This window comes from Staurois parvus, unplaced genomic scaffold (genome assembly GCF_062004578.1).
Source record: "Staurois parvus isolate SC_StPar_1 unplaced genomic scaffold, SC_StPar_1.0 ptg000382l, whole genome shotgun sequence".
NCBI lineage: Eukaryota > Metazoa > Chordata > Amphibia > Anura > Ranidae > Staurois > Staurois parvus.
This window is the reverse complement of record NW_028318178.1, coordinates 146309-172155: the sequence shown is the minus strand read 5'-3', so window position 1 is coordinate 172155 and position 25847 is coordinate 146309. Positions and strand designations below refer to the sequence as shown.

General features: G+C 48.2%; 1 protein-coding gene across 5 annotated transcripts in view; it reads right to left on the bottom strand.

The window, feature by feature from the left end:
• ZSWIM7 (zinc finger SWIM-type containing 7) overlaps positions 1-21785 on the bottom strand; it is a 199765-nt gene extending 177980 nt beyond the window's left edge. For 2 of the 5 annotated variants that reach the window (XM_089685728.1, XM_089685730.1), the window contains exon 1: positions 21558-21780. The gene's annotated coding sequence lies outside the window, so the exon portion shown is untranslated. The other 3 variants (XM_089685729.1, XM_089685731.1, XM_089685732.1) reach the window with 2 other exon arrangements.
• Between the last annotated feature and the right edge of the window lie 4062 nt (positions 21786-25847).

The window sequence follows — 25847 nt, the reverse complement described above, 5'->3', positions numbered from 1 at the left end:
CGCCAGTTCACCAAAAGGTAGAGCAGCACTAGTACTGGAACTTCTCTGCATATGAGAATCATCATGCAATTGTAACACCTCAGCAACCTGGGAACAGCAGGGACCTCTACTTTATCTTCTGAGCTACCTGTCAGGGTGCCGCTGCTCTCTACAGGTTTGTATTCTGGGCCTGATTCCATCAGTCAGGCTTCCCCTTTGCTCACATCTGACATACTCAGAATCCTGTAAGCCTCTTCACTAGTGCACCTTTCGTTGGACATTTTGTCCACTAAATTTATAGGTACCTAGTACAACTTACAGGAAAAAGAGCAGCTGGCTATCCAGGACTGCTTGAACAGCTACAAAAAATGTACCTGCTAGTGCTAGCAGAGATCAAGCCTGATCTTGCTAACCCTGCAGTTTTGTGTGCAATCTATCAAGTGGCAGTGACCTACTGACACTGCACTTGCTGGGGGAGGGGGGTGTTAAGTATAGGGGCTAAATGCAGGTTCTGACAGATGTCAGAGGATGATCCCGTTAATGCTGCATTCTTGGGGACACTATACTATTGTGAACGTTGGTATAGTTATGATCTGATCAAAGATATTGATCATTTCAGACAGTATACTAGCAATGGAGGTCTATTGTATATGTGAGCGTGTTCCTGGCAAACAAAAGGTTAAATGTGATAAATGATGTAGGGGCAGGCAATCCAATGCTATCTGGGAGGGATGCTGACGCTAACGCTATCTGAAGTCACCTGTGACACTAATACAGTGATCAGCAAAAAATTCTGTACACTCACATGGATCTGCTTTCTTCTCTCTCTGGAACAGAATGTGCTCCAGGGAGAGAAGATTGTATCATTTCCTGTGCCTGTGTAATGTAAACACAGTCACAGGAAGACCTCGGTACCGCTGATCAGCAGGTCCAGGCCAAACATTACTGCACTGAATCTAAAGTGATCGGTGCTGTACTGAATCACAGCAACGCCGGGGTGGTGGGCACGCACACGTGCCTCCTGTCCAAGAGCACGGATCATGTATATATAACTACAACTGGTTAAAGTGGAGCTCCAGTCAAAATGTAAAAAAATAAAAGTCAGCAGCTACAAAAACTGTACCTGCTAAATTTAAAAAAAAAGCCATTCACCTGTCCCTCAATCCAGTGGTGTCCTCACCGCAACCGGTTTCACCAGTAGTCCTCTCTCCCCAGGCATTTTAATTGTGGGCACCCAACTATGACAGCTTGTGGCTTCACAGCTGAGTGTCCACTGTCCATGTGCGAGTAGCATTGCGCCTTGTGAATGATCCTGTAGTCTTCTGGGACCTGTCACGTGTCCCAGAAGACTACAGGTAGGATGGGGGGGGGGGGGACAACTTCTACTTCCGATCGCCTAGACAAACGCAGCGAAAGTGGGAGCGGGTACCTGTCAAAATTGGGCATTGCAACTAGGAAGTAACTAAAGAGATGTAAAAAAAAAAAAAAAGTACAGTGCCTTGAAAAAGTATTCATACCCCTTGAAATTTTCCACATTTTGTCATGTTACAACCAAAAATGTAAATGTATTTTATTGGGATTTTATGTGATGGACCAATACAAAGTGGCACATAATTGTGAAGTGGAAGGAAAATGATAAATGGTTTTCCAAATTTGTTTTTACAAATAAATATCTGAAATATGTTGTGTGTATTTGTATTCAGCCCCCTTTACTCTGATACCCCTAACTAAAATCTAGTGAAACCAATTGCCTTCAGAAGTCACCTAATTAGTGTGTATTTTATCTCAATATAAATACAGCTGTTCTGTGAAGCCCTCACAGTTTTGTTAGTGAATATTAGTGAACAAACAGCATCATGAAGGCCAAGGAATAAACCAAACAGGTCAGGGATAAAGTTTGGCACAGCTGTAGCTAACACTGCACATCACCCTGAACACACCATCCCCACCGTGAAACATGGTGGTGGCAGCATTATGTTGTAGGGATGCTTTTCTTCAGCAGGGACAGGGAAGCTGGTCAGAGTTGATGGGAAGATGGATGGAGCCAAATACAGGGCAATCTTAGAAGAAAACCTGTTATAGTCTGCAAAAGACTTGAGACTGGGATGGAGGTTCTCCTTCCAGCAGGACAACGACCAAAGCATACAGCCAGAGCTACAACGGAAAGGTTTAGATCAAAGCATATTCATGTCTTAGAATGGCCCAGTCACAGTCCAGACCGAAATCCAATTGAGAATCTGTGGCAAGACTTGAAAATTGCTGTTCACAGATGCTTTCCATCCACCATCCATCCCAGCCGGTGATTCCCCGCCAGCACCCGGCGATCTCCGAGTATTACCGACGGGGGAGAGACCTGTATGTAAGTAATACAGATCTCTCCCCTGTCAGCTCCTGCAGACTGCATTGTATGGCTCTACAGTGTAAAGCACACACAGCCCACATAGTAAAACAGCACACAGATAACCCTTTGATCGCAGCAGATGTTAACCCCTTCCTGCCCAGTGCCATTAGTACAGTGTCAGTGCTTTTTTGTTAGCACTGATCATTGTATTGGTGTCACTGGGGATGTCAGTAACACCAAGTCAGTTCCCCCCAGTGTCAGAATGCCCACCACAGTCCCACTATAAGTCGCTGATCGCTGCCATTACCAGTAAAACTTAAAAATGAAAAAATTCCAGTATATATATATATATATATATATATATACCCCGCCATTTGTAAATGCTATAACTTTCACATAAACCGATTAATTTGCATGTATTGGGATTTTTTTTTTAGCAAAGACATTGAGCAGAATACCTTTTGGACTGAATTTATGATGAAATTTGATTTTTAAAATTTTTTACTAGACATGTTTAATAGCAAAAAGTCAAAAATATAGTTTTTTTTGTCAAAATTGTCGGTCTTTTTTTGTTGATAGCGCAAAAAAATAAAAACCGCACAGGTAATCAAATACCACGAGTTCTATTTGTGGGGAAAAAAAGGACATAAATTTCAGTTGGGTGCAGCGTTGCATGACCGCGCAATTGTCAGTTAAAGTAACGCAGCGCAGTATCGCAAAAAATGGCCTGGTCAGGAAGGGGGGTAAATCCTCTGGAGGGCAAGTGGTTAAAACACACACATTCGTTATTTATCACCAGGTGTTCGCTGGCAGTATTTTAGAAATGTACAAAACAACAATTGGAGGAACTCTGCACTGGCCAGAAAATGAAAAGTATACAATGTATCAGTGTGAAAATGTTCTCTTCTGAGCTCAGGTATGAAAATAAATAATCATTTCACCAGAGAGATCATTTTGTGAATGAAAGCACACTACAATGTTTTCCTAGTTTCACATAATTGTTGTGTACATTCTGGTGCAGTGTTAGCCTGCAAAAAGAAAAAAAAGTGAAAGAACACCACCAAAAATAATGCAAAATTTAAGTGCTAAATATTGCAAAACATAAATATTAATGCATTCGGTAAATAACGCATGTTTTTTAGTGAACTGACTGCTTTTGAAATAAATACTGCATGAGTTATTTTAACTCAAGAATTCATATGGTATTTATCTCATAGTGAATTGACCCCAATGTGTACATAGACACAGGCTTTAATTGAGTTGAGTTCAGGGGCTTTGGCAAAAAAATGCCAAAAGCTCCTAAACTGACATACATGAGGCCTTAATCTGAATAGGGAAAATGCTGGAAACATGAAAAGTCTCCCTTTCAGTGAAGCTACACCTGCACTGAAAGATAACTGTTTGTTTGGGTCCAAGGCTACGTTCACACTAGCTTTGTCAGCAGGCATCCGACAGGCGTTTGGGAAGCATTTTTAACGCTTCTCAAACGCCTCTGAAAATTCTGCACATGGCAGCACACAGTGCTGTTCACACGGAAGCGTTAGCGTCGCATTGCCATGGCAAAACTGACGCCTCGTGTCGAGTCAGGAGGAGTTGAAGCCTCCCATTCAAGTCTATAGTGCCGCTCCACAAACACCTGGCAGGCGTTTGCGGTGCAGTTGCGAGGCGGTTGCAGAGCGTTAATGCCATTTAACCTCATTATAGGCGTTTGTGGTGCGGTTTTAACGCTTGGCAATTGCCTACCAAACGCCTCAAACCCGCGCATAGAGCGTTGTGGGGAGCGTCTGAGGACCGTTAAAAATGCTTCCCAAATGCCTGTCTAACGCCTGTCAAATGCTATAGGTGCGTTTGGAAAGAGTTAAAAACAAAGTCAAGTGTGAACGAGCCCATAGGCATGGAAAAGCAGATTTACTTACCTGATCTTCCGTTTCTGCAGGCTCCTCCATGCTGCTAGACCAGTCCCTGCAGCATCCTCTCCACTATGTTTTGGTGGTCTAACGGTCTGACATAATTGAGACCCCTGCAGGGTCTATCGCCCTGCAATGAATGCGAGTATGTCGAGGGTCAGCCCCTCGCCCAAACATGTGAGAGTGCGGTCTGCCAGAGGAGTGGTGGATCGGGTAAGTAAAATTGCTTTTACCTAGACAAGGGTCACCAAACCATTCAGTACTAGGGCCAAATCGTACATTAGAGTCCCCATCAAAGTCCCCCTTAAATGACAGTCCCCATTAGAGTCCGCCCCTTACATCAGGGTCCACGAGTTGCTTTTAAACTGGAGAATCAAACTTGAAATCAGCATGAAACAAGATCTGGCCACCTGTATGTACCCGTTTTCACACAATAAAAAAAGTTTGATGTGATGCTGGAGTGGGTTATAGGTAGCAGCTGTTTCTGTTTGTGTGACAGACAGTTGGAGCAGCGTCTGCATAAATTTACTGCTGATTTTTTTCTTTGTCCAGAGTTCCCATTTATTATTTATGGAAATGCTACTTTTATAATGCAAAATATGCATTTCAATGACATGAAGATGACATATTATATAAACAGTATTCAAAGCACATCTGGCGTGTGTTAGAGTGTTCTTTCTGATGTTCTGATGGGGTTATTGTGAAGAGATTGGAGTCTTGTTGTTGGGTTTTTCAGTCAATTATATAACAGAGGATGATCCAGGCTAGACAGGTGATTAGCAATAATAGCTAATTGTAAGGCTGCTTTCACACGGATCTGGGACAAAAACGTATCTGTGTTTTTACTGTGATTGTGGTGCGTTTTTTTACAGGACATGTGATTCAAAAACCACACCAAAAACAGAATACGGATGCATTTTTGATGTGTTTTCCATTGATTTCAATGGGGAGGTGCATTTTTGGTGGGGGGGTTTTTTCCGCACCAAAAATGCAGCAAGCAGGATTTTAAAAAATGCATCGGACCCACAACAGATCAGTGTGAAGAGTTCCAAAGGAATACATGGTCATATTTTTCTTAAACTTTTTTTTTAAATGAAAAAGTGGAAGAAAACGAATAAGCATGAAAGCAGCCTAAGGCTACTTTCACACTGATCCATAGCAAAAACACATATGCGTTTTACCACATTTTTACCACATTTGTGGTTCATTTTTTACAGGACACAAAAAGCGCACCAAAAATGCAGTGTGGTGCAATTTAGATGCGTTTTTGCTGTATTTTCTATTGATCTCAATGGGGAGGTATGTTTTTTTTACTGCACCAAAAGAGCAGCAAGCAGGATTTTAAAAAAAGCACCGGACCTGCACCGGATCAGTTTAAAGAGTTCCATAGGAATACATCGGCACACATTTTTCTTCCATTTTTTTTTTATGCAAAAACATTGCAAAAGAAGAATAGATCAGTGTGAAAGCAGCCTAAGATACACAAGAGCATATAACAGCAATTACAGTACCATATAATTAAAACCTGTAGCAGCTGGCCCCTTTCACACTGACGGTCCAATCGGGTCTGCCTGTCAGTTTTTCAGGTGGTCCTGATTGGACCATCCATAGGCCTCTATGGACCGGTGGGTGTCAGCAGACAAGTGTCTCCTGACACCCGCCAGCATCCAATCTGATCCGATCCTGTACGCCAAAAACAGATGGATGGGGATCCGTTCCCCATCCATCTGGTGGATCAGATGACAATTGGGTGGAAATAGACAAGCGGTCCATTCCCATCCGACCTCCCCATAAAAGTCAGCAAGCTGTGTCCTCTCTGTAGCAGCGGAGTGGACACAGACCTGTCATCCGCCTGCTCAGAATAGAGATCCTACGGTGAGCACTGATGGGCCCATCCCATCTGAAAGGGGCCGTAAAGTGTATACAAAGTTATATTGCACAAAGGGCATGAGCTAGGCATTTGTTTTTAACTAAAAGATCGCATTCACACTTTGCGATTTTGAATTGCTACGGAGACTGCCCACAATTCCAAATCACACTGCAATCTTGGCAAACGCGGTGTGATTTTGCTGTGAATGGGACTGCCTGCAAGTGGATACATGGCACACCTGTACATCCCATGTGGACAAGGACAGCCTTCCCCAGGGGGTGTTCAGTAGAGATGAGCAAAGTATTCAAAAATTCGATTCGACTGATTCGGCGAATTCGTGGAAAAATTTCGATTCGAGTCGAATATATTCGCTGTGAATTTAACTTAAAAAAGGGTGTTTCTAGGCTTCAGAGAGACTTAATATTAGTGCAGAACACTGTACCTTTAATTTAAATGCCCTTGGAGTCTGCTGGGGAAGAGAAATAATACTGTCAGTCAGTATGACATGCAGATGAGTGCCGTCGATCTTAGAATCACCGCACACTTCACTCATTTGGGCAGTCACGGGGCCAAAACCAGAGTGTGGAGCCACAGTGTGGCGGTGGAGGCAGCAGCAATGGGAGGCCATACAGCACCCTATGACAAAAATGGAAACCACCAGCAGTGTGAGGAGACCTGAAAGTGGCACATGGCAGAGTGTGGCGATAGAGACAGCAGCAATGGGAGGCCGTACAGGGACCCATGACACACTCTGGACCTGGCAGCAGCATGAGGAGGCGGTACAGGGGCCCATGACAGATTACGGGCCTGGCAGCAGCATGAGGAGTCGGTACGGGGGCCCATGGTAGATTACGGGCCTGGCAGCAGCAATGGGAGGCCGTACAGGGACCCATGACACACTCTGGACCTGGCAGCAGCATGGGGAGGCGGTACAGGGGCCCATGACAGATTACGGGCCTGGCAGCAGCATGAGGAGTCGGTACGGGGGCCCATGACACACTCTGGACCTGGCAGCAGCATGAGGAGGCGGTAAAGGGGCGCATGACAGATTACGAGCCTGGCAGCAGCAACTTGGACAGGAGGACGTTCAGCTTCTGCACCGTCGGGTGCGTGCTCGCAAACTGTTGTCTCTTGGAAACGGATTCCAAGAAAGACTGCTGACGGAATCCGTGAAGAGGAGTAGCAGGAGAAGGAGCATCTGAACGAGCGGAATATGCCAACAAGCGACAACAGGGGCCCATGACAGATTACGGGCCTGGCAGCAGCATGAGGAGTCGGTACGGGGGCCCATGGCAGATTAGGGGCCTGGCAGCAGCTATAGGAGGCCCGTAATCTGCCTGCACCCTATGACAAAAAATGGAACACACCAGCAGTGTGAGGAGACCTGAAAGTGGCACATGGCAGAGTGTGGCGATGGAGACAGCAGCAATGGGAGGCCGTACAGGGACCCATGACAGACTCTGGACTTGGCAGCAGCATGAGGAGGCGGTATAGGGGCCCATGGCAGATTAGGGGCCTGGCAGCAGCTATGGGAGGCCCGTAATCTGCCAGCACCCTACAGTTGTGACCAAAATTATTCAACCCCCAATGCTGTAAAGGGGTTTAGGGACTATAGTGTACATTTGGAATTGTATTCAGAATCAAATCCTACAAGGACGTTGTAACTACCCAAATGCAACTAAAATGACATCAATTGTTTATGTAATACAGTAGTAAATGGTTCTTATGTGGTTTCTTCATTGCCACAATTATTCAACCCCTTAAAGACTACCACTCTGAAGAACAGAGGTTCATACAGGTGCTTTCCATCAGGTATTGAAAACACCTGTGGATGTCACCGAGCAGCAATCAAGCATAATAAGCACCAATTAGGCAGCTTTAAAATGACTGTGATACTCAGCTCCTTCTAGACATTTACTGGTGTGGTTACAAACATGGTGAAGGCAAGAGAATGGTCCAGGAAGACAAGAGAAGAGGTGATTTCTCTTCACAGGAAGGGCAATGGCTATAAGAAGATTGCAAAGATGTTAAACATACCAAGAGACACCTTAGGAAGCATCATTCGCAAATTCAAGGCAAAGGGCACTGTTGAAACGCTACCTGGTCGTGGCAGAAAGAAGATGCTGACTTCGACTGCTGTGCGCTACCTGAAGCGTAGAGTGGAGAGAAGTCCCCGTGTGACTGCTGAGGAACTGAGAAAAGATTTGTCAGATGTGGGTACAGAAGTTTCAGCCCAGACAATAAGACGCACACTGCGTAATGAAGGCCTCCGTGCCAGAACTCCCAGGCGTACCCCCTTGCTGTCTCCAAAGAATAAGAAGAGTCGACTGCAGTATGCCAAAAGCCATGTGGACAAACCACAAAAGTTGTGGGATAGTGTTCTGTGGACTGATGAAACAAAATTAGAACTGTTTGGGCCCATGGATCAACGCTATGTTTGGAGGAGGAAGAACAAGGCCTATGATGAAAAGAACACCTTGCCTACTGTGAAGCATGGTGGAGGGTCAATCATGCTTTGGGGCTGTTTTGCTTCTGCAGGTACAGGGAAGCTTCAGCGTGTGCAAGGTACCATGAATTCTCTTCAGTACCAGGAGATATTGGATGGAAACGTGATGCAGTCCGTCACACACCTGAGGCTTGGGAGACGTTGGACCTTTCAACAGGACAATGATCCCAAGCATACCTCCAAGTCCACTAGAGCATGGTTGCAGAGGAAAGGCTGGAACATTTTGGAGTGGCCATCGCAGTCACCAGACTTAAATCCGATTGAGAACCTCTGGTGGGACTTAAAGAAAGCAGTTGCAGTGCGCAAGCCTAAGAATGTGACTGAACTGGAGGCCTTTGCCCATGAAGAATGGGCGAAGATACCCGTAGATCGCTGCAAGACACTTGTGTCAAGCTATGCTTCACGTTTAAAAGCTGTTATAACTGTAAAAGGATGCTGTACTAAGTACTAAGATTGAATGTCACTTGGGGGTTGAATAAAACTGATAATGCTGTGAGCACAGAAAAGACATTTGTGGTTATTTCATTATAACTGTTATGTTATATTTGTCTGACCTACAAGTGCCTCTTTAATGTAAATGTAAGCAAGATGACTGAATGATCAAAAGCAATGTCAAACTGGCCAAAACACTCAATTTCAGTGGGGGTTGAATAATTTTGGTCACAACTGTATGACAAAAAATGGAACACACCAGCAGTGTGAGGAGACCTGAAAGTGGCACATGTTTGGGGCATGATTCATGGCGGATTTAGTCAGTTGTGTCAGGAACTGGTGGTTTGAAATCCAGACTAATCCACGCCTGATTCATTTTCACAAACGTGAGTCTCTCCACACTTTGGGTGGACAGTCGTGTCCTCCGCGGAGTTGCAATACCTCCTGCCGCACTAAACACGCGCTCCGATGCCACGCTACTGGCCGGGCATGACAGCCTTTCAAGGGCAAATTCAGCTAGTTGGGGCCAAAGGTCAAGTTTCGTTGCCCAGTAGTCAAGGGGATTGTCTACCTCGGTTGGCAGGGTGCTGTCCAAGTAGGCCTAAGCCTGTTGTTTGAGGTCCTGCTCCAGGTCCACCTGATGCTGCTGCTGCTGCTGCTGCTGCTGCTGCGGCTGGTTAGTAGTTTCCTCACTGCGCTGGTGAAGAAAGCTACTCATCATCGACTGCAGACTGAGGCAGCCGCTGCTGGTGGAGCTGCCACTGCTCCTACCACCCCACCCCTCCCCTGCTGCCATGGCAGCGGAACGCGAGCGCACAGGGCCCACAGTGTCTGAGGATGGACGTTGGCGCAGACAGGCAGAGACCAGCTGACTACATAGGTGGTTTTTATAGTACGTTATTTTGGCCTCCCTCTCAGCAGGTGTGAAAAAGGCCACCATTTTTGAACGGTAGCGAGGGTCCAACAAGGTGGACAGCCAAAAGTCATCCCTCTGTCTGATGGTTATTATTCGGCTGTCGCTACGCAAGCAAGCGAGCATGCTATGGGCCATTTGTGCCAAGGAATGCGAGGGACTCCCCGCCTCCATCTCCACAGCATACTGCCACGGTGCATCTGGGTCCTCTGTCTCCTCTTCCTCCTCCTCTACCAGATGCTCCTGCTCCTCCACTCCTGTCCGCTGAGTGGAAAAACCACCCATTTCACTCAATAATTCCTGAGCACCAATGTCCTCCTCTACCTCCTCCTCTTCTTCCTGTCCTGCCCCCACAGGGGTCATGTGGCGTTGAGATCTGTGCGCCACGTCTACCGCACCCTGACCAGCCATTGTTAACAGCATTTGTTCCAGGACGTGCAACAGAGGAATGACGTCGTTCATCCCATAGTCCTGCCGACTCACGAATAGCGTGGCCTCCTCAAAGGGCCTGAGCAAGCGCAGGTGTCACGCATGAGCTGCCAATGGCTGACATCTAAGTTACACAGGGAGTACCTTTATCCGCTTTTAACATCAGGAAATCTGTGATGGCCTTTTGCTGTTCGTAAAGGCGGTCTAACATATGTAGGGTTGAATTCCACCTTATTGCAACGTCACAGCATGAGGAGTCGATATAGGGGCCCATGGCAGATTAGGGGCCTGGCAGCAGCTATGGGAGGCCCGTAATCTGCCAGCACCCTATGTCAAAAAATTCTACACACCAGCAGTGTGAGGAGACCTGAAAGTGGCACATGGCAGAGTGTGGCGATGGAGACAGCAGCAATGGGAGGCCGTACAGGGACCCATGACAGACTCTGGACTTGGCAGCAGCATGAGGAGGCGGTATATAGGGGCCCATGGCAGATTAGGGGCCTGGCAGCAGCTATAGGAGGCCCGTAATCTGCCAGCACCCTATGTCAAAAAATTCAACACACCAGCAGTGTGAGGAGACCTGAAAGTGGCACATGGCAGAGTGTGGCGATGGAGACAGCAGCAATGGGAGGCCGTACAGGGACCCATGACAGACTCTGGACTTGGCAGCAGCATGAGGAGGCGGTATATAGGGGCCCATGGCAGATTAGGGGCCTGGCAGCAGCTATGGGAGGCCCGTAATCTGCCAGCACCCTATGTCAAAAAATTCAACACACCAGCAGTGTGTGAGGAGACCTGAAAGTGGCACATGGCAGAGTGTGGCGATGGAGACAGCAGCAATGGGAGGCCGTACAGGGACCCATGAGAAACTCTGGACCTGGCAGCAGCATGAGGAGGCGGTATATAGGGGCCTATGGCAGATTAGGGGCCTGGCAGCAGCTATAGGAGGCCCGTAATCTGCCAGCACCCTATGTCAAAAAATTCAACACACCAGCAGTGTGAGGAGACCTGAAAGTGGCACATGGCAGAGTGTGGCGATGGAGACAGCAGCAATGGGAGGCCGTACAGGGACCCATGAGAGACTCTGGACCTGGCAGCAGCATGAGGAGGCGGTATATAGGGGCCTATGGCAGATTAGGGGCCTGGCAGCAGCTATAGGAGGCCCGTAATCTGCCAGCACCCTATGTCAAAAAATTCAACACACCAGCAGTGTGAGGAGACCTGAAAGTGGCACATGGCAGAGTGTGGCGATGGAGACAGCAGCAATGGGAGGCCGTACAGGGACCCATGAGAGACTCTGGACCTGGCAGCAGCATGAGGAGGCGGTATATAGGGGCCTATGGCAGATTAGGGGCCTGGCAGCAGCTATAGGAGGCCCGTAATCTGCCAGCACCCTATGTCAAAAAATTCAACACACCAGCAGTGTGAGGAGACCTGAAAGTGGCACATGGCAGAGTGTGGCGATGGAGACAGCAGCAATGGGAGGCCGTACAGGGACCCATGACAGACTCTGAACTTGGCAGCAGCATGAGGAGGCGGTATATAGGGGCCCATGGCAGATTAGGGGCCTGGCAGCGGCTATGGGAGGCCCGTAATCTGCCAGCACCCTATGTCAAAAAATTCAACACACCAGCAGTGTGAGGAGACCTGAAAGTGGCACATGGCAGAGTGTGGCGATGGAGACAGCAGCAATGGGAGGCCGTACAGGGACCCATGAGAAACTCTGGACCTGGCAGCAGCATGAGGAGGCGGTATATAGGGGCCTATGGCAGATTAGGGGCCTGGCAGCAGCTATAGGAGGCCCGTAATCTGCCAGCACCCTATGTCAAAAAATTCAACACACCAGCAGTGTGAGGAGACCTGAAAGTGGCACATGGCAGAGTGTGGCGATGGAGACAGCAGCAATGGGAGGCCGTACAGGGACCCATGACAGACTCTGGACTTGGCAGCAGCATGAGGAGGCGGTATATAGAGGCCTATGGCAGATTAGGGGCCTGGCAGCAGCTATAGGAGGCCCGTAATCTTCCAGCACCCTATGTCAAAAAATTCAACACACCAGCAGTGTGAGGAGACCTGAAAGTGGCACATGGCAGAGTGTGGCGATGGAGACAGCAGCAATGGGAGGCCGTACAGGGACCCATGACAGACTCTGGACTTGGCAGCAGCATGAGGAGACGGTATATAGGGGCCCATGGCAGATTAGGGGCCTGGCAGCAGCTATGGGAGGCCCGTAATGTGCCAGCACCCTATGTCAAAAAATTCAACACACCAGCAGTGTGAGGAGACCTGAAAGTGGCACATGGCAGAGTGTGGCGATGGAGACAGCAGCAATGGGAGGCCGTACAGGGACCCATGACAGACTCTGGACCTGGCAGCAGCATGAGGAGGCGGTATATAGGGGCCCATGGCAGATTAGGGGCCTGGCAGCAGCTATGGGAGGCCCGTAATCTGCCAGCACCCTATGTCAAAAAATTCAACACACCAGCAGTGTGTGAGGAGACCTGAAAGTGGCACATGGCAGAGTGTGGCGATGGAGACAGCAGCAATGGGAGGCCGTACAGGGACCCATGACAGACTCTGGACTTGGCAGCAGCATGAGGAGGCGGTATATAGAGGCCCATGGCAGATTAGGGGCCTGGCAGCAGCTATAGGAGACCCGTAATCTGCCAGCACCCTATGTCAAAAAATTCAACACACCAGCAGTGTGTGAGGAGACCTGAAAGTGGCACATGGCAGAGTGTGGCGATGGAGACAGCAGCAATGGGAGGCCGTACAGGGACCCATGACAGACTCTGGACCTGGCAGCAGCATGAGGAGGCGGTATATAGGGGCCTATGGCAGATTAGGGGCCTGGCAGCAGCTATAGGAGGCCCGTAATCTGCCAGCACCCTATGTCAAAAAATTCAACACACCAGCAGTGTGAGGAGACCTGAAAGTGGCACATGGCAGAGTGTGGCGATGGAGACAGCAGCAATGGGAGGCCGTACAGGGACCCATGACAGACTCTGGACTTGGCAGCAGCATGAGGAGGCGGTATATAGAGGCCTATGGCAGATTAGGGGCCTGGCAGCAGCTATAGGAGGCCCGTAATCTGCCAGCACCCTATGTCAAAAAATGGAACACACCAGCAGTGTGTGAGGAGACCTGAAAGTGGCACATGTTTGAGGCATGATTCATGGCGGATTTAGTCAGTTGTGTCAGGAACTGGTGGTTTGAAATCCAGACTAATCCACGCCTGATTCATTTTCACAAACGTGAGTCTCTCCACACTTTGGGTGGACAGTCATGTCCTCCGCGGAGTTACAATACCTCCTGCCGCACTAAACACGCGCTCCGATGCCACGCCACTGGCCAGGCATGACAGCCTTTCAAGGGCAAATTCAGCTAGTTGGGGCCAAAGGTCAAGTTTCGTTGCCCAGTAGTCAAGGGGATTGTCTACCTCGGTTGGCAGGGTGCTGTCCAAGTAGGCCCAAGCCTGTTGTTTGAGGTCCTGCTCCAGGTCCACCTGATGCTGCTGCTGCTGCTGCTGCGGCTGGTTAGTAGTTTCCTCACTGCGCTGGTGAAGAAAGCTACTCATCATCGACTGCAGACTGAGGCAGCCGCTGCTGGTGGAGCTGCCACTGCTCCTACCACCCCACCCCTCCCCTGCTGCCATGGCAGCGGAACGCGAGCGCACAGGGCCCACAGTGTCTGAGGATGGACGTTGGCGCGCAAAGGCAGAGACCAACTGACTACATAGGTGGTTTTTATAGTACGTTATTTTGGCCTCCCTCTCAGCAGGTGTGAAAAAGGCCACCATTTTTGAACGGTAGCGAGGGTCCAACAAGGTGGACAGCCAAAAGTCATCCCTCTGTCTGATGGTTATTATTCGGCTGTCGCTACGCAAGCAACCGAGCATGCTATGGGCCATTTGTGCCAAGGAATGCGAGGGACTCCCTGCCTCCATCTCCACAGCATACTGCCACGGTGCGTCTGGGTCCTCTGTCTCCTCCTCCTCCTCCTCTACCAGATGCTCCTGCTCCTCCACTCCTGTCCGCTGTGTGGAAAAACCACCCATTTCACTCAATAATTCCTGAGCACAAATGTCCTCCTCTACCTCCTCCTCTTCTTCCTGTCCTGCCCCCACAGGGGTCATGTGGCGTTGAGATCTGTGCGCCACGTCTACCGCACCCTGACCAGCCATTGTTAACAGCATTTGTTCCAGGACGTGCAACAGAGGAATGACGTCGTTCATCCCATAGTCCTGCCGACTCACGAATAGCGTGGCCTCCTCAAAGGGCCTGAGCAAGCGGCAGGTGTCACGCATGAGCTGCCAATGGCTGACATCAAAGTTACACAGGGGAGTACCTTTATCCGCTTGTAACATCAGGAAATCGGTGATGGCCTTTCGCTGTTCGTAAAGGCGGTCTAACATGTGTAGGGTTGAATTCCACCTTGTTGCAACGTCGCAGATCAGGCGATGCTGTGCAATTCCGTTCTGCCGCTGCAGCTCAAGGAGGGTGTGCTTTGCGGTGTAGGAATGGCTGAAATGCATGCAAAGTTTACGTGACATTTTAAGGATGTCTTGCAGTGGGATGGTGGATTTTAGGAACTGCTTGACAACCAGATTGAACACGTGAGCCATGCATGGCGCATGGCACAACCTTCCTTGACGCAGAGCAGACAACATGTTCTTTCCGTTGTCGGTCAACATGGTTCCGATTTTGAGTTTGCGCGGAGACAGCCATCTGTCGATTTCTCTGTTCATTACACTGAGAAGTTCCTCCCCTGTGTGACTACGTTCGCCAAGGCATACCAGGTGCAGCACAGCGTGACACCGTTGCGCCCTGCACATGTGATATGCCGGTCGGGTAATGGGACTTGGCACGGGGGTGGCGGCTGAGGACACGGCGGAAGAAGAGGTGGTAGAGGCGGACATCTTTGCCGGACCAAGGACGTGCAAACGTGGAGGCAAAAGCGGCGTGACCTGTCCAAGTTGCTGGTGCGGCTGTGACGGCACCACGTTCACCCAGTGGGCCGTAAATGACATGTACTGTCCCTGACCGTAGTTACAGCTCCACACGTCGGCGCTGCCGTGCACTTTGGCAGAGACCGACATGCTCAAAGACTGGCCCACCATGTCTTCTACATGTGAATGCAGGGCTGGCACTGCCTTTTTGGCGAAGAAATGACGGCTTGGCACTCTCCACCGCGGCGCGGCACAAGCCATCATTTCTCGGAAAGGTGCTGAGTCCACCACTTGGAAAGGGAGGGACTGCAGCACCAGCAACTTGGACAGGAGGACGTTCAGCTTTTGCACCGTCGGGTGCGTGCTCGCAAACTGTTGTCTCTTGGAAACGGATTCCAAGAAAGACTGCTGACGGAATCCGTGAAGAGGAGTAGCAGGAGAAGGAGCATCTGAACGAGCGGAAGATGCCAACGAGCGACAACTCCCCTCAGCAGAGGTGTTGGAGCCTTGACTGGCTGATGGAGGGCGATTGACGTCAGGTGACGGAGCAAGTAACGGAGCGGGTGATGGAGCGGGGGCTGGGGCGGGCAGAACCGCCGTATCTTTATCACGGTTTTCCCAGGCCACCAAATGGCGACGCTGCATATGCTGCCGCAACGCTGTAGTCCCATTATGGGCCCCCTGGCCACGCTTGACTTTCTGGCCACATAGTCGACATACGGCTACGTTTACTTCCTCGGGAGGCTTGACAAAAAATTGCCACACCGCCGAGTAGGAAACTTTGCCCCCGATACTCCTCACTGGCTGACTGCTGCTTCCTCCGTGCACACCGGCACCACTACTGGCCGTGGTGGTAGGCTGCAGTGGAGCTGGTGCTCTACTCCGTGGCCGTTTGGCTCCACTGACACTGCTGCGACCCTGCTGCTGTCTCCTGGGCAACCCACCGACTGTTTTGCTCGCTGCCAAGCTGCCACCCTCTTCTCCTGATGATGCGGAAGAAATTGCCTGATGACGACGAGGCTGCCAAGTGCGATCAACCTCCTCATCATCAAGTAGGGTCTCCGCCTCACTACTAGCCCCCTCGGCTGCGTGTGGGTCAGGAGACAGACCTGTCTCTAGACCGGCTACCGAGCCACTCTCCTCGCCACTACTTCTTCGCCTGGCTGCTGAAAAGGCGGATGTCTCCCCCCGTTCCTGACCGCCCTCTGTTAGCTCTTCCTCACTGTACAGTGGGGCTGAGCCCACAGCATGCGATACTTCGCTTGGTGAGGGAACACCAAAGGACAGGGGCAGGTAGAGGACACGTGATTTCAGTGGGCTTGGTCCCGGGCCATGCCAACTAACGGTTGTATCTGACGTACCCACCGACCGTTGGCTGTAGGTGTCAGAGGTGACCTGGGAAGAGGAAGACGACCAAGCCAACCAATCGACGACGGCAGGGTTGTCGGTGGAGACACGACCGCTGGATGACACCGGGAGCACTGGCCTCTGGCTGCGAATAGTGCTGCCTCGACCCCTTCCTCTGCTGCCACGTCTGCTCGCTCCTAAAACATTGCCTCCTCTGCCACTCCTCTGCATGTTGTCTGACATACTCTTTAATTCAACGATTCTGTGTCCCTGAGTAACAATTCTGTGTCCCTGAGTAACAATTCTGTGTCTGTCCCTGAGTAACAATTCTGTGGCCCTAAGTAACGGTTCTGTGGCCCTCAGTAACAATTCTGTGTCCCTCAGTAACAATTCTGTGTCTGTCCCTGAGTAACAATTATGTGGCCCTAAGTAACGGTTCTGTGGCCCTCAGTAACAATTCTGTGTCCCTGATTAACGTTTATGTGGCCCTAAGTAACGGTTCTGTGGCCCTCAGTAACAATTCTGTGTCCCTGAGTAACAATTCTGTGTCTGTCCGAGTAACAATTCTGTGGCCCTAAGTAACAGTTCTGTGGCCCTCAGTAACAATTCTGTGTCCCTGAGTAACCTTTCTGTGGCCCTAAGTAACAGTTCTGTGGCCCTCAGTAACAATTCTGTGTCCCTGAGTAACAATTCTGTGGCCCTAAGTAACAGTTCTGTGGCCCTCAGTAACAATTCTGTGTCCCTGAGTAACAATTCTGTGGCCCTAAGTAACGGTTCTGTGGCCCTCAGTAACAATGCTGTATCCCTGAGTAACAATTCTGTGTCTGTCCGAGTAACAATTCTGTGGCCCTAAGTAACAGTTCTGTGGCCCTCAGTAACAATTCTGTGTCCCTAAGTAACAAATCTGTGGCCCTAAGTAACGGTTCTGTGGCCCTCAGTAACAATTCTGTGTCCCTAAGTAACAATTCTGTGGCCCTAAGTAACGGTTCTGTGGCCCTCAGTAACAATTCTGTGTCCCTAAGTAACAATTCTGTGGCCCTAAGTAACGGTTCTGTGGCCCTCAGTAACAATTCTGTGTCCCTCAGTAACAATTCTGTGTCCCTCAGTAACAATTCTGTGTCTGTCCCTGATTAACGTTTACGTGGCCCTAAGTAACGGTTCTGTGGCCCTCAGTAACAATTCTGTGTCCCTGATTAACGTTTCTGTGGCCCTAAGTAACGGTTCTGTGGCCCTCAGTAACAATTCTGTGTCCCTCAAGAAACAATTCTGTGTCTGTCCGTGAGTAACAATTCTGTGGCCCTAAGTAACGGTTCTGTGGCCCTCAGTAACAATTCTGTGTCCCTGATTAACGTTTATGTGGCCCTAAGTAACGGTTCTGTGGCCCTCAGTAACAATTCTGTGTCCCTGATTAATGTTTCTGTGGCCCTAAGTAACGGTTCTGTGGCCCTCAGTAACAATTCTGTGTCCCTCAGTAACAATTCTGTGTCTGTCCCTGAGTAACAATTCTGTGGCCCTAAGTAACGGTTCTGTGGCCCTCAGTAACAATTCTGTGTCCCTGATTAACTTTTATGTGGCCCTAAGTAACGGTTCTGTGGCCCTCAGTAACAATTCTGTGTCTCTGATTAACGTTTCTGTGGCCCTCAGTAACAATTCTGTGTCCCTCAGTAACAATTCTGTGTCTGTCCCTGAGTAACAATTCTGTGGCCCTAAGTAACGGTTCTGTGGCCCTCAGTAACAATTCTGTGTCCCTGAGTAACAATTCTGTGGCCCTAAGTAACGGTTCTGTGGCCCTCAGTAACAATTCTGTGGCCCTGATTAACGTTTCTGTGGCCCTCAGTAACAATTCTGTGTCCCTCAGTAACAATTCTGTGTCTGTCCCTGAGTAACAATTCTGTGGCCCTAAGTAACGGTTCTGTGGCCCTCAGTAACAATTCTGTGTCCCTGAGTAACAATTCTGTGGCCCTAAGTAACAGTTCTGTGGCCCTCAGTAACAATTCTGTGTCCCTGAGTAACAATTCTGTGGCCCTAAGTAACGGTTGTGGCCCTCAGTAACAATTCTGTGTCCCTCAGTAACAATTCTGTGTCTGTCCCTGAGTAACAATTCTGTGGCCCTAAGTAACGGTTCTGTGGCCCTCAGTAACAATTCTGTGTCCCTGAGTAACGTTTCTGTGGCCCTAAGTAACAATTCTGTGGCCCTCAGTAACAATTCTGTGTCTGTCCCTGAGTAACAATTCTGTGGCCCTAACTAACGTTTCTGTGGCCCTAAGTAACAGTTCTGTGGCCCTCAGTAACAATTCTGTGTCCCTGAGTAACGTTTCTGTGGCCCTAAGTAACAATTCTCTGGCACTCAGTAACAATTTTGTCTGTCCCTGAGTAACAATTCTGTGGCCCTAAGTAACAATTCTGTGGCCCTCAGTAACAATTCTGTGTCTGTCCCTGAGTAACAATTCTGTGGCCCTAACTAACGTTTCTGTGGCCCTAAGTAACAGTTCTGTTGCCCTCAGTAACAATTCTGTCTGTCCCTGAGTAACAATTTTGTGGCCCTAATAACGTTTCTGTGGCCCTAAGTAACAGTTCTGTGGCCCTCAGTAACAATTCTGTGTCTGTCCCTGAGTAAGAATTCTGTGGCCCTAACTAACGTTTCTGTGGCCCTAAGTAACAATTCTCTGGCACTCAGTAACAATTCTGTCTGTCCCTGAGTAACAATTCTGTGGCCCTAATAACGTTTCTGTGGCCCTAAGTAACAGTTCTGTGGCCCTCAGTAACAATTCTGTGTCTGTCCCTGAGTAACAATTCTGTGGCCCTAACTAACGTTTCTGTGGCCCTAAGTAACAATTCTCTGGCACTCAGTAACAATTCTGTCTGTCCCTGAGTAACAATTCTGTGGCCCTAACTAGCGTTTCTTTGGCCCTAAGTAACGATTATGTGGCCCTCATTAACAATTCTGTGTCCCTGAGTAATGCTTCTCTGTCCCTAAGTAACGTTTCTCTGTCCCCAAGTAACGTTTCTGTGGCCCTAACTCTGTCCCTAATACAGAGCGGTCTGCCTCTCTTGAATGACTGGAGGCAAATGAAGAATTCTAAAATGGCTGCTATTTATAGCTCGACCATTACACAGTGCTGGCTGCCTGGCTGCTGATTGGCTAATGCGATCACATGTCATTAAGGAATGCATTATGGGTCAGCGCGCCTTGTCTGCGCGCCTTCCCAGACATCCCCGCTCCGTCGCCGCACATGTCCGCCGCCATTTTAGGAAAAATTTCGATTCGCGCGTCCGAAGTAGGCTATTTTTCGGATTCGGCGCGAATCGAAAATTTTCCAATATTCGACTCGAATTCCACTTCGCCTACTTCGATTCGCTCATCTCTAGTGTTCAGGTAGGCATGCCCGTGTGAGACCCTAAAGTCAGAGTGAATGCAAAAGCAACACTATTCAAAAGCAACCTGAATGAACCTAAAGAGCTAACACAGCAGATGATCATAATACGGGGATGAGACTCGCGTATGATCGGAGTAGGATCCGAACCCGTGTGTGTGAGCCCGCCAGCAGGCTGCCACCTGTACTGAGACAATCACCTGCAGTCACACTCATACCAGGGGCATGTATATGTGTGACCACAGGAAATGCCCCCAGATGATTGGCCCAGTACAGGCGACAGCCTCCTGGCGGGCTCAGATCCTAGTCTGAACACAGCCGAGCTCATCCATAATCACAATGAGTGGCTCTTATCACCATTGTGTCATGTCACCTCCTCCTCATCTCATCCTGCTCAGAGCTCTATGGGGGACAGGGCTGTGAATAAGGGGGTACCACCAGTCCTCCTGTACAGGGCCCAGGCAGCTGGGTGAATCGGATGTGGGCAGGAAGGGTGATTGGGGCAATCACTGGACCGATCCCCTGTATGGCTCTCTCTGCAGCAGCTGAAAGCTGGCTTCTTCTCCTCCTTCCCCTTGATAGCTTTCAGCTGCTGCAGAGAGAAACATACAGGGGATTGGTTCCAGTAATTTACTAGCTCCTTCCATTCCTGAATGAACACAATGAGTGATCAGTACCAATCACTCACTGTTTTCATTCAAAACAGAAGCATGGCAAACTTTTTTTTGTGGGGATGGGGGGCCCTGTTAGGTTGGCTGTATGGGGCCCTGTAGTATGGGGGCCTGTCAGGTTGGCTGTAAGTGGCCCTGTGGTATGGGGGGGCCTGTCAGGTTGGCTGTAAGTGGCCCTGTGGTATGGGGGGCCTGTTAGGGTGGTGGTATGGGGCCCTGTGGTATGGGGGGCCTGTCAGGTTGGCCGTAAGTGGCCCTATGGTTTCTAACAACAGCCCTGATGGGGAACATTTACTAAGGCCTCATGCACATTGGACATATTAAACGCTGCTGTTATGGGCGTCTGGCAGTTTTTGCCCCGCTATGTTAGGCTATGTATCCATGCACACTCAGGCATTTAGACAGAAAAACCCCACCGCCAGCGTGCCCAGGAACAGCAGCAGTTTGGAAAAATAAACCTTTGCTGCGTGTTAACATGCGTTATCGCTAGACACGTTTAGCATTTGCGCTTTAACTCATCATGAATTATTATTCTGACCAATGAAATGAATGCATGCACAAACGCCTGACACACCTAAACGCTTTCCATGTGTTTACAAGAGCCAATTGTTTCTTTGCTGCTGACAGGAACTTTGTCTAGGAGAAGCAGTCAAATGTCCCAAGGTGTGCATGAGGTCTACAACTACAGCAGCTGTACAGAGCAACCAATCAGCTTCTGTCTTCAGCTTTGAAAATGAAGGCTAGCAGCTGATTGGTTGCCATGCATATCTGCTGCAGTTTTGACCCATTCCGTCTCCTGTGTACAGATCTCTGATCAGTGAAAAGTAATAGTTCCCTGACCTGGTCCCAGGAACACTCTGCGATCTCCTCCTCCCACTGCACACCGGTCATGTGACCTCCGTAAGGAAGTGATCAGCTACTTCCTCATGACTCTGCTGCCAGTCCCTATCAGTGAAAGCACTTCGTTGGTATCTGTCCACAAATTACTTCTTATGTCTGCACGTTTATGTATTGACACCAGAGGCAACTGTTTATGTACTGCGAGCTGCTTCCTGTCTGTCAGGACATTCACAGAACGTTCTGGAACATGCAGATCTGCTTCCAGACACCCGGGGCTTGTCTGTGTAATAACTGATTTGTGCAGTAGAGGGCAGCAAATGACCAGAGATGGAACAGCTCACTTCCTGGTGTGTTAGTTCAGTGTTTATCAACCTGTTTTCAGTCAAGGCACCCTTTACAATTATGGACAGTCCTGAGGCACCCTTTACAACTATGGACAGTCCACAGGCACCCTTTACAATTATGGACAGTCCACAGGCACCCTTTACAATTATGGACAGTCCTGAGGCACCCTTTACAACTATGGACAGTCCACAGGCACCCTTTACAATTATGGACAGTCCCGAAGCACCCTTTTTTATTATTATTATACAGTATTTATAAAGCGCCAATAGTTCGCTCAGCGCTGTACATTACAAAGGGGGACAGAACATGTGACAGAACAATACCAATACAATGCAAAACATGAGGGGATTGAGGGCCCTGCTCTTTCGAGCTTTACAATTATGGACAGTCCCGAGGCACCCTTTACAATTGTAGACAGTCCCGAGGCACCCTTTAAAGATAGTCACAAGGTACCCTTTAAAAATAAAGACAGTCCCGAGGCACCCTTTACAATTATGGACAGTCCCGAGGCACCCTTTACAAATATGGACAGTCCCGTGGCACCCTTTACAAATATGGACAGTCCACAGGCACCCTTTACAATTATGGACAGTCCCGAGGCACCGTTTACAATTGTAGACAGTCCCGAGGCACCCTTTACAATTATGGACAGTCCCCAGGCACCCTTTACAATTATGGACAGTCCCGAGGCACCGTTTACAATTGTAGACAGTCCCGAGGCACCCTTTACAATTGTAGACAGTCCAGAGGCACCCTTTACAATTGTAGACAGTCCCCAGGCACCCTTTAAAGATAGTCACAAGGTACCCTTTAAAAATAAAGACAGTCCCCAGGCACCCTTTACAATTATGGACAGTCCCGAGGTACCCTTTACAATTATGGACAGTCCCGAGGCACCCTTTACAATTATGGACAGTCCCGAGGCACCCTTTACAAATATGGACAGTCCACAGGCACCCTTTACAATTATGGACAGTCCCCAGGCACCCTTTACAATTATAGACAGTTCACAGGCACCCTTTACAATTATGGACAGTCCCCAGGCACCCTTTAAAGATAGTCGCAAGGTACCCTTTAAAAATAAAGACAGTCCACAGGCACCCTTTACAATTATGGACAGTCCCAAGGCACCCTTTACAATTATGGACGGTCCCGAGGCACCCTTTAAAAATAACGACAGTCTTGAGGCACCCCATTCTAAATGTGAAAAACTATTCTAATAGTTTAAATAACGCAGCAACATCCACACATATAGGACCCCCAACATTAGAGGGGATTTATTCTTCTAAAGCAAATACACTTTTGCACACTGGTACTGACTAGTATTCCAGTGTTTCTCTACTCCCTCAGTTTTTCTCCATCACTGAGATAATGTTACCCCAGCACTGATGGAAAGGGACAAGGGAGGATCAAACAAGGATGCTCTGCAGGCAGCTTACATCCTCCTTATCAACCGATATCAGTGGTTGTCAGGATGCCGGCGGCTAGAAGGTCGTAATGGTGCACAATGAAAACTTGTGGCTTTGTGTAACAAAAAGGCAGGCTTCATCCACCTGCTGCTTGTTCCACCTGCTGGCTATACAAGTTTTGGACAATTTTTAGACATTTTGCCAAGGCACCCTATGCAGAGCAATACAAAGCAGTGTGCAGGAGCTGACAGGGGAGAGATCTGTATTGTTTACATACAGACCTCTCCCCCGTTAGTGATACTCGGCAATTGCTGGGTGGCAGTGGGGAATCTGGACCCAGTGATCGACAGCTAAAGCCACCATTGGCAGTGCTGGTAGGGCCCCCTACCCTGAAATGCAAAATCACACATATATATATATGCTTTTGTGCAGCTCTGCTGCCCTATAGCAGTATTTCTGTTCCTGTGCGTTTGACATGCAGTTCTGTGCAGTGCGATTTCAGCCCCATTCATTTTCAATGGGCTGAAATCGTACCGCACCACCCCAAAAGTAGTGTATGCTCTACTTTTTGAAACACACAGCAACCGGATCACATGATACGTTTGTACCATGCCATCTGGTGCAGGTCAGTGCAGGCAAAGACACTACGTTTGCCACCTGCGTTTGGGTATTGCTAAGTTTGCACTGACACAACCAATTTAATATATATAAAAAGTCTTTAAAATATTCAAATAAAATATGCCAGTTTTCCTGGGAACTTGCATCAATGGTAATAAGTGCTCATGACTTCAGTGATATGAAGAAAAAGGGGTGTGCTTGCACTCACCAGATGTATGTTAATATTGCGCATGTAATGTAAGGGTATTAGTAGTCATCTGGGACCTGATAGGTAAATGGCACTCCAATGGTACTGGATACAACCTGAGGAAGACCTCCGGACCTCTCGGTGGAGTCACTTAGCGGATGGGGACTCCTTGCTGTTGATAGTACCCGGTAGTAGATGGACTCAGCAGGAACACCACCTTTAGTAGCTCAAAGTAAAGCCACCAAGACAAAGGGCTAATATAGTGTAGCAATTTTTTATTTGCCAATGATGGTGTACAAATGAGAGTAGCATACTATAATGATATGCTCTAACAACAATCCATAGCCATAAGTAAACATTGGTGGGTAGCAACAGCTACAAACAGGTGGGTAATAGCATAGATATAGCCAGTAAACAGGTAAGGATCAACATGCATGTAAGTCAGGAACCAAAATGGGCGCTGATTTAGCACATGGCTCTCAGCAGCTCTCAGCAGTACTTTTTATTTGAATATTTTAAAGACTTTTTATATATATTAAATTGATTGCTGATTGTTGTGTCACTACGAAATGATGTCACATTTTACCAATCATTGTCTTCATTAAAGACATCACTCATATGTTCACTTATTAGCGCATAAGATTGTGCATTATATGTCACCTTTGCACTTTATTAAGAGCGCTGCATTTTTTGATATTTGTCAGTAAAAATGCTGAGAGAGGTTGTTAACATTGTCCGCTCCCCCACCCAATGGCAAATCTAGTTTTTTTCCAGGAAGCAGGTACCTTTTTTGACTCCCACTTCCTTGCTACTTTTTATAAAAAAAAAGGAATATATTAAAAGATTATGCAATCCCTTAAATTATCTCACACCAATAACAGCACCACAAGTAGTAACTGATCAGATTGGCTCAATTGATTGCACAAACCCACAACCAATCACAGGCAATTTGTGTGGACCTTACTAATTTGAATTGTAAAGTAACCCACATATTTTTACTACTTTACAATTTGTGTACTGAGCTCTCTATGAGTAAAAAAGGTCACTGTTCAATGTCTAACCAGCAATCGGCAAATGGATTGGTGGATTACCAATTATAAAATTGCTGAATGGAAATGCTTCCAAATAGAAGAAGAAAAAGGCAGAAGTCTCTGTAGCTATTTATGGAAGCCACCCAACATGAGGGGTTTCATCTTTAAAGCAGAGCACCATCCCCACTGTAATATATACAGCTGAATTATATATTTGTCTTACCTGCAAAATATTTAAAAATCTAGCCACCTTGTAATTTGCACAGCACAGCCACACTAAATATCCATCACGGGGACACCTCTATTTTCTATTTTATTTTTATAGCTTTCTGTGTCACCTGTTTTTCCTCTCCCTCCTGTAAACTGCCATAACACCAGAATAGCCTGCTGCCAATGGATTGGCAGAATTGTGCAATCCATAGAGGCTCACATATATAAACTTTCATTCTCAGCCTAGGGCTCATGTACACTGCATCTGATAAACTCACGTTTAGGAGCTGTTCAGCGTTTTTTTCAGCAGCCCCTGAACTCACCCTAATGTTTTCCTATGTGTCCATGTACACATCTTCGTTTACCGTCATTTACGGGCATTTGAGTTTACAGTCGTTTTTTTGAACGCAGAAAACTTGCATTCAGCAGAGAATTTTATCAGCGTTTCAAAAGCAAAATGCTTGTAAATGCAGCTAAACACAGCAAATCG